This window comes from Mastomys coucha, unplaced genomic scaffold (assembly GCF_008632895.1).
Source record: "Mastomys coucha isolate ucsf_1 unplaced genomic scaffold, UCSF_Mcou_1 pScaffold13, whole genome shotgun sequence".
Taxonomy (NCBI): domain Eukaryota; kingdom Metazoa; phylum Chordata; class Mammalia; order Rodentia; family Muridae; genus Mastomys; species Mastomys coucha.
Window position 1 is genome coordinate 34190060 of NW_022196895.1, and position 7017 is coordinate 34197076.

Sequence of the window (7017 nt, forward strand, 5' to 3'; positions counted from 1 at the left end):
AAAAAAAAAAAAAAAAAAAAAAAAAGATATTTAGCTCATGATGGCCTTAAACTACTTATGTAGCTAAGGATGACCCTGAGCTCCTGCATGCTGGAATTACAGATCTATACCCTCACACTCAACTTACAGCCAAGTTAGTCTACTTTTTTCCTCCCGACTCTCTTTCCACTCTAGACCTCAAGGCACTCCCTCTGAGCTCCTCCATTGTTTGAAAAAAAGAGATGTGTTTTCAAGGACAGTGCTTGAGAATTGCTATAGGGTTTGTGTGTCTGTCACATGACACTTCAACACCAATGATACACAAACAAAGCCAAACAAACCCCCCCAGTAAATCCAGCATCTCTCCCAGCAAGAAGCACTGAGTGTGGAGCCAGATGACGTCACAGACGGCTGACCCCTGGTTCAGCATCACAACCAGATCCATCCTTGACCTCTGAACCGAGTGCCTTCTTACCCAATCACCATCCCGCATTGTTTGACGCTTCAACGCCAGACGCAGCTGCTGATTACATGTCCACCATATATATATGACAGAACCAGATCCAGAACCCTGGGACCTTGAATAAGTCACTCAACCTCTCCGAATCTCTAGTGGATGTTGTAATAGGCCTGCCTCAAAGGATTATTGTAAGTGCTCAATGAGGTCATCCATGTCGGAGTATAGCACAGACCCGACAGCAAGCACTAGGTTGATCCTGGGGAGGAGACGTGTTGCTGGGGCTATTAAGTCCAGTGCATATTCCCAGCATCCATAGCCCTCCAGTTTTCACCTCATTCCTTCACAGCCGTGATTATGCAGCAAGCCATCTCTCAGCACCGACCCCTCAGGCTCTATGCTGGACACATGTGTGGTATGAGTCAGCCTGAGGCTGTGCTGAGCAATGTCTGTCCCTTATCAAACCTTCACAGCCCTCTCCACCTCCTTCCTCCAATCCCAGCTCCAACCCCTTTCCTCTCGACCTTTAAACTTGCAACCTTCTGAAGTCCCGCTCTAAACCCACCCCACCTCATCTCTCAGCCTCATGCTCGGCTCTCCATACAACTCAGCGTTTGCCAGCAGCCTCATTTCTACTTCTTTCCTCCTTCCCCTCTTGTCGCCTTCCCCATCCTCAAGCGCGACAGCACTCTTGTCTCAGCCCCATCTCGCTCTTCCCTTCTTCCCAGTCCCAGCCTTTCTCAGTCCCTATTCTCCCGCTCCACATCTCTTCCCTCATCCCCAGCCTTCTCCCATTCCAGTTACAGGGCTCTCGAGGTTCTGTTGGGGTGGGGACACTGCCCCCAGAGGCCACTGTGGGAAGGCGCATCATGAGGAAATGAACCCCCAATATCCCAGGGCAGGCACAGCCCCGGCACCTGCAGTGGGTGGAGTCCCTGATTGTCTGGAGTGGGGCGGGCACTAACTGCGCTCCAAGCGAGCTCCTTACTCCCCACCCCCACCGCCCCTCTCTCTTCTGGGCGGGCCACCACGCTGGGACCTCGGCCCACAGCCTGGCTCCTCACGCGGCTCCTGTTTTATTAACCTGCTTGTCTCTGCTCTCGCCACTGAATAGGGCCTAGGGGGGCGGGGGAGGAGATGGAAGGTGGGGGCCGGGCTTTGCCGGTGATCACCATGGAAACAGCAGCTCGGCCAATCAGTGGGCAGGCAGGCCGAGTGCAGCGGGCAGCTCGGTCTCTGAAGCCTCGTGCAGCCGCCGGCTGACTCCTGCCTGACAGGCGGTCCGCAACCCCTGCGTGGCAGAGGATGAAAGGGGGGACAAGACCCTAGGGGAAGTGGCACTGGTAGCTGAGTGGCAGGACGGGCATGAGGCCGGAGGCACTGGGGAGTTGGGGCTAGACTAGAAGATACAAAGAGACTGGGGATGAGGGGTGACTTGCCCAGACATGGGGAAACCGTGACAGGACCACAGGAGCCCGGTGCAGGTGGCCCAGTTTTTCCCTAGTGGCAGTTCAAGCCAGGGTTTCTCGCTGGTTGAGACCACTTCACTCTTTGTAGGGAAAGGACTGTCTCTGTATCCACAGCCAGCCAACAGCACTCCCTGCTTCCCAACTATGACAAGCAAAGATGACAGCACACATTTGTTGAATGTCCCTTGGGGTACAGTCCCTGGTCAAGAGCCACTAAGCAGCACCAGGCAGTGGTCACTATTTGTGAAACTTGTTGCCCCTGGGCGGGCTTCCTTTCGCGGGGGAGGGGAAGGAGGAGGTGGTGGTGGAGGTGGAGGAGGAGGAAAAGGACAGGAAGTGGAACAGGAGGAGGAGCCAGAGGGAGTTAGGCTAGGGTCCAGGAGAAAGGACTCTTAAGCTGCCAGTTGGTGTTGCAAGGAACAAACAAAGCAAGCTCTCTAAATACCTTCCTTCCTGCCTGGCCTTGCCCAGCTGTCCTGCATACTCACTCCTGACACCACATCCAGGAAGTCCTCCCTGGTTGTCTCATTGCCATCACACTCACCTCTGCCTCCACCACATCCCTCTGACTCACTGACTCAGTTGGCACTCCACCCCCCCACCCCCCGTTGCGGGAGAGCTTTCCCGTGCCAGACCCTGACAGACTTCATTCTGTTTTCTCATTTCATCCTTACAACTCCACAAGCTACGTTCCATTATCATCACCATTTTACAGGTGAGGAAGAGTGAGGCCCACATTAGTAAGCTTGCCCAAGATCCATCACAAGAGTCAGCAATGAGGATTCAAAGCGGGTTGTCAGCTCCGAGAGCTTGCCTGTCTAATGTCGGATGTGTTGTGTGAAGCTTGGGCCTCCTGGATGGGTCTAAAGCCCCTTGCGATGCCCAGCACGCACTGGTGAGTAGCAGGCACTGCAGAACTGTTCTGAATAGGATGGAGGTTCTGTGTGAACAGCCAGGCATCGAGCCCAAGAAGGCCAAGACTGAATGGCAACTCCAGAGTGCTGGTTCCCCAGAAGGCCAGCTGGGTTTCCTGGGGCGTGGTCTAGTAGAGCCAGCCCCAAGAAAAGGAAACACCGCCAAGAGTACCTTTTGGCCACACTACCTTCCCAGGTCTCCCCCCACGGAGCTGTCCTAGTACCATGGACGCTGCGCCATGGCCCCCCCTAGTGGCCAGAGGGTCACTGATGACAGCGGTGTCCAACAGAGCGCGTGAAGATCTCAAGCACAGTGAGTTTCTCACCTGGCCAAATTCTCAGGCTCCAGAGCAGCCCCCTCGGGTTAGAGCTAAAAGCCTCAAGTGAGTGGACCCGGCTCACAGCCCGGAGCCTGACAAGGCAGCCCTCCATCACTACTCTGAGCCCCACAAAAAGAGACCCTTGGCTCCACCCGGAACACATTTGAAGGGAAGAGGTGTTGCCAGCAGAGGACTCAATCAGAGCCCCCTTTACAATGGCCAGAATGATTCCACCCCCATACCTGCAAGAGAGGGCTTAAGGCTGCAGGGCATCTGCCAGGAAATATTAAATGATACCACTTCCCACTCAGGTTAGGGTTTTGGTCTGGAATGCAGAAGCTGGAGTCCCAGGGGGCTCCCATCAGAACTGCTACCCACATGCACACCATACACCACCCGCCTCCCTCAGGAACCTGCCACACACGCACAGCACCTCGGCTTTGAAGGCAGGGCTCCTGGCAGGCTGCTGTTCCCATGGCAACCCCATCCCAGGCTGCCCTACCCAGTGCTTCCTTCCACCCCCTTCCTCCACCCTGAACCCACATCACCTTCATTCACAGAACAAGTGCGGCATCGTATCAACAAAGTGGACACCCCTTCCCCCAGGCCTTCCTCCACCCGTTCTTTCTCCCTCTTCTCTTTCAGTGGAAAGCCACAAGCTGGGAAGAGAAAGGGTGGAGAGAGTGGAGGTGGGAAGAGGCTGAGCCGAGGTGGATGAAGGGAGAGGGTGGGAACTAGAGGGAGCCATGGCTCAGCTCCCCTCCACACCATTGTGGTCCCCAAGGTTTGGGCTTCTGTTTGCATTCCAGAGTTGTTTCATCTTAATGCGTAGATCTATGTCAGTGCCAGGTGAAGCTCCAAAGCACAGACAGGCTCCCCGGTGAGCCCCAGGACTCATACTGGGACTCAACATTGGAGCCCAGCTCTGTCTCCAGCAGCCACCAAACTAACTCTCAGACCCTAGAATTCAGCCCCCAGCCCCAAGGATGCTCCCCATCCTGAGTTCTTTGCCTTGTCTGGGAAAGACACATCCTGGCAGAGTCAGTGGGGGCACCGAAGTCTCCAGTGGGTCAGTGCACAGAGCTGGCGGACACTCAGCCCCAACTCCTGGTTAGATAACATGACTCCTCTGACTGGGGAGCCTTGGCTTTGGCAGGTGCTGTTGGAAAGTCAAGAGAAACCTGCTCAGAGCCAGCATGAGTCCTATATCTTCAGGAGGCCCCGTGAGATGGTCACAACCCAGCTTCAGAACCAGCTGCCTGGACTTGAATTGCAATGCTCTCATTTATCCTCCACAGGAAGCTTGTCTCCTCTGCCTTGATTCCTGTGTCTGAACAATGGGGGCAGCAACGACACGCAGGCCTTGGGCTGCAGTATTTCATTTACTCCTCGATGCAGCTCAGCGGGGTAGAATGATTGTTGTGAGTTTTACAGAGGGAAACTGAGGCTAGGGTAGTCAGCGGCCCAGCAGGGATTTAATCAGGCAATAGAAAGCGATGTCGCAACAGAATCTGTACACAGCTGTTAAGTCTGATGGGGAACAGGGCCTAGGAGGTGAAGCTCGGGGTTGGAACACTTGCCTGGCACTGGGAAACTCAAGCCGCCATGTAGTCTTACTGAGGATCTATGACCTACGACCTCATGGGTCATTGACCTTTACTCTGTGGTCTTAAAGATTCCACTGGGGACCCTGACTGTTCGTTTCACCAGTCAAGGTCAAGGTCAAGGAACGGCTTGGTGAGACAGAATGTTGTAGCCCAGGTGAGGAGCTAGCTCTGGCCCATGGAGTATCTGAGTGACAAGACGTAAACAGCTCTGCCTAGCTAGAGCTAGCATGACCATGGACATAGGAGGAAGAGGAAGCCTCAAGGATGAAGGGACTTAACTGGTTTTTGATCTACCCTTCCTGCATAGGACGCTGCCTGTGGGAAACACATCACCGTCAGCAGCCTCTGGGCTTAGAATCCTCAGAAAGGGGGCAGAAATCTCTAAGGAATCAAGGCTGGGACCAGGAGGACAGCCCTGGGAACACAGGCTCACCACCACCAACCCCACAGCTTCCCAGCTTCCTACAACGCCCCCTCCCACCCCCCCACTCCCGTTCTTAGCGGGGGGGGGGGCGCGGGGGTGTCCTCCAATCCCTTTGCAACCTAGCCACTCTGGGAGTTTCAGTGTGTTGGGACCTGACCATCCCCCACCCCCACCCCCAATCCCCTACCTTGAGTGAGCAAGCCAAACAAACAGTATTGTTCTCCTACACAATGGACACAAAGAACTTGGGAATTCACAGAATGGTCCTGAATTTCAGCTTCCTTCCCCTCCAAGCCCTAGAGAGCTCCATTGTCTGCAAACTCCACTTAAAATACGCACCACTGCTCCAGCTGTGGAACCACTTAAGACTTGAGGAAGCACCCCCTCCCTCCCTCCCATACCCTGCCGCGCTAGCAGGGAGGAGGGGGAGCAGCCGCTTACAGTCCCTTGTACCAGTGACAGGCTGGAACTGACTCTGCCCTCAGTGCCACTCGGGGGCGCCCATTTTACAGCTGAAAAGCCCAACCGACCCTGACCATTGGACTTAAGGAAATGAAAGGTCCCAGGCGCCTTCCACTGTTTCTCTGTGCGCTTACAGACCTCTAAGAATAGAGAACTCATTCAGGCAGCCAGCGGTGGTGGCACACACCTTTAATCCCAGCCTTTGGGAGACAGAGGCAGGCAGATTTCTGAGTTCAAGGCCAGCCTGGTCTACAGAGTGAGTTCTAGGACAGCCAGGGCTACACAGAAAAAAACCTGTCTCGAAAAACAAACAAACAAAAGAACAGGAAACCCCCTACTCTTAAGACACCTGTTCTATTGAAAGCTCCCACCAACTACAAAACCATCCTTGAAGGCAGCCAGCCCAGCCAGCCCCGCTCCTCTAAGGGCCAAGTGACTGGTCCTCCACTGTGTGGCTCCTGGAATCTGAGTTTTCCATGAGGTTTTCCCCAGAACAACTCACTTCTTCTCCTTGATGCTATTAATCAGTTGCTCTAAGTGTCCCCCAGCCCGCCCACCTTCCATGCTATTTCTTTCCTTCTTGTGTCTTTGCAGTGCCTAGAGCTGACCCCAGCATCCTTAAGTAGCCATTCAATTGACAATAAACACCTTCCAGAGATCAGGCCCCGTGTCTAGATCTAGGCATCTGTCAAGTCCCCGGCTCTCAAGATAAACATGGTAAACTGATGCATAATCACTGAGTAAGACAAGGGATCTAACTATGTGAATCTGGGGAGAGCATCGAACAAAGGATTCTTGACTAGGGAATGACAGGAGCTGGGGGTGGGGGGCAGCTAACTGTGCAAAGGCCCTGTGGCAGGAGGAACTGAGGATGCCAGTGGGATTGGAGGCCGGTGGAGTTTCAGGATGACGTGCTTGAGCAACAGTGAGAGTCTGGGGCAGGGCAGTGGTGGTGCATGCCTTTAATCCCAGCACTTGGGAGGCAGAGGCAGGTGGATTTCTGAGCTTGAGGCCAGCCTGGTCTACAGAGTGAGTTCCAGGACAGCCAGAGCTATACAGAGAAACCCTGTCTCGAAAAACCAATAACAACAACAAAATACCCGTGAGGGTCTGATCTGATTCTATACTAATAGACATATGAATGTATGCAAGAAGGGCTGGTTGACTTTTATGAATCTTTGATAATAAGAGGGTCTCGCCGGGTGGTGGTGGCGCACGCCTTTAATCCCAGCACTTGGGAGGCAGAAGCAGGTGGATTTCTGAGTTCGAGGCCAGCCTGGTTTACAGAGTGAGTTCCAGGACAGCCAGGGATACACAGAGAAACCCTGTCTCGAAAAATCAAAAAAAAGAAAAAAAAAAAAAAAAAAAAGAGGGTCTCATGTAGC

The 7017-nt window shown here is 53.9% G+C and overlaps 1 long non-coding RNA gene across 5 annotated transcripts; it reads left to right on the plus strand.

Moving 5' to 3' along the window:
• Positions 1-431: 431 nt before the first annotated feature.
• LOC116087073 lies at positions 432-5428 on the plus strand. Of its 5 annotated transcripts, none has more exons than XR_004117240.1 (5): positions 432-627; positions 786-851; positions 2621-2800; positions 4296-4546; positions 5054-5428. It is a non-coding gene; the product is annotated as an uncharacterized LOC116087073 (long non-coding RNA). The 5 variants fall into 5 exon arrangements; XR_004117242.1 differs by having other exon boundaries at positions 4438-4546; XR_004117241.1 differs by lacking the exons at positions 4296-4546; positions 5054-5428 and adding an exon at positions 3016-3450.
• Positions 5429-7017: the final 1589 nt, after the last annotated feature.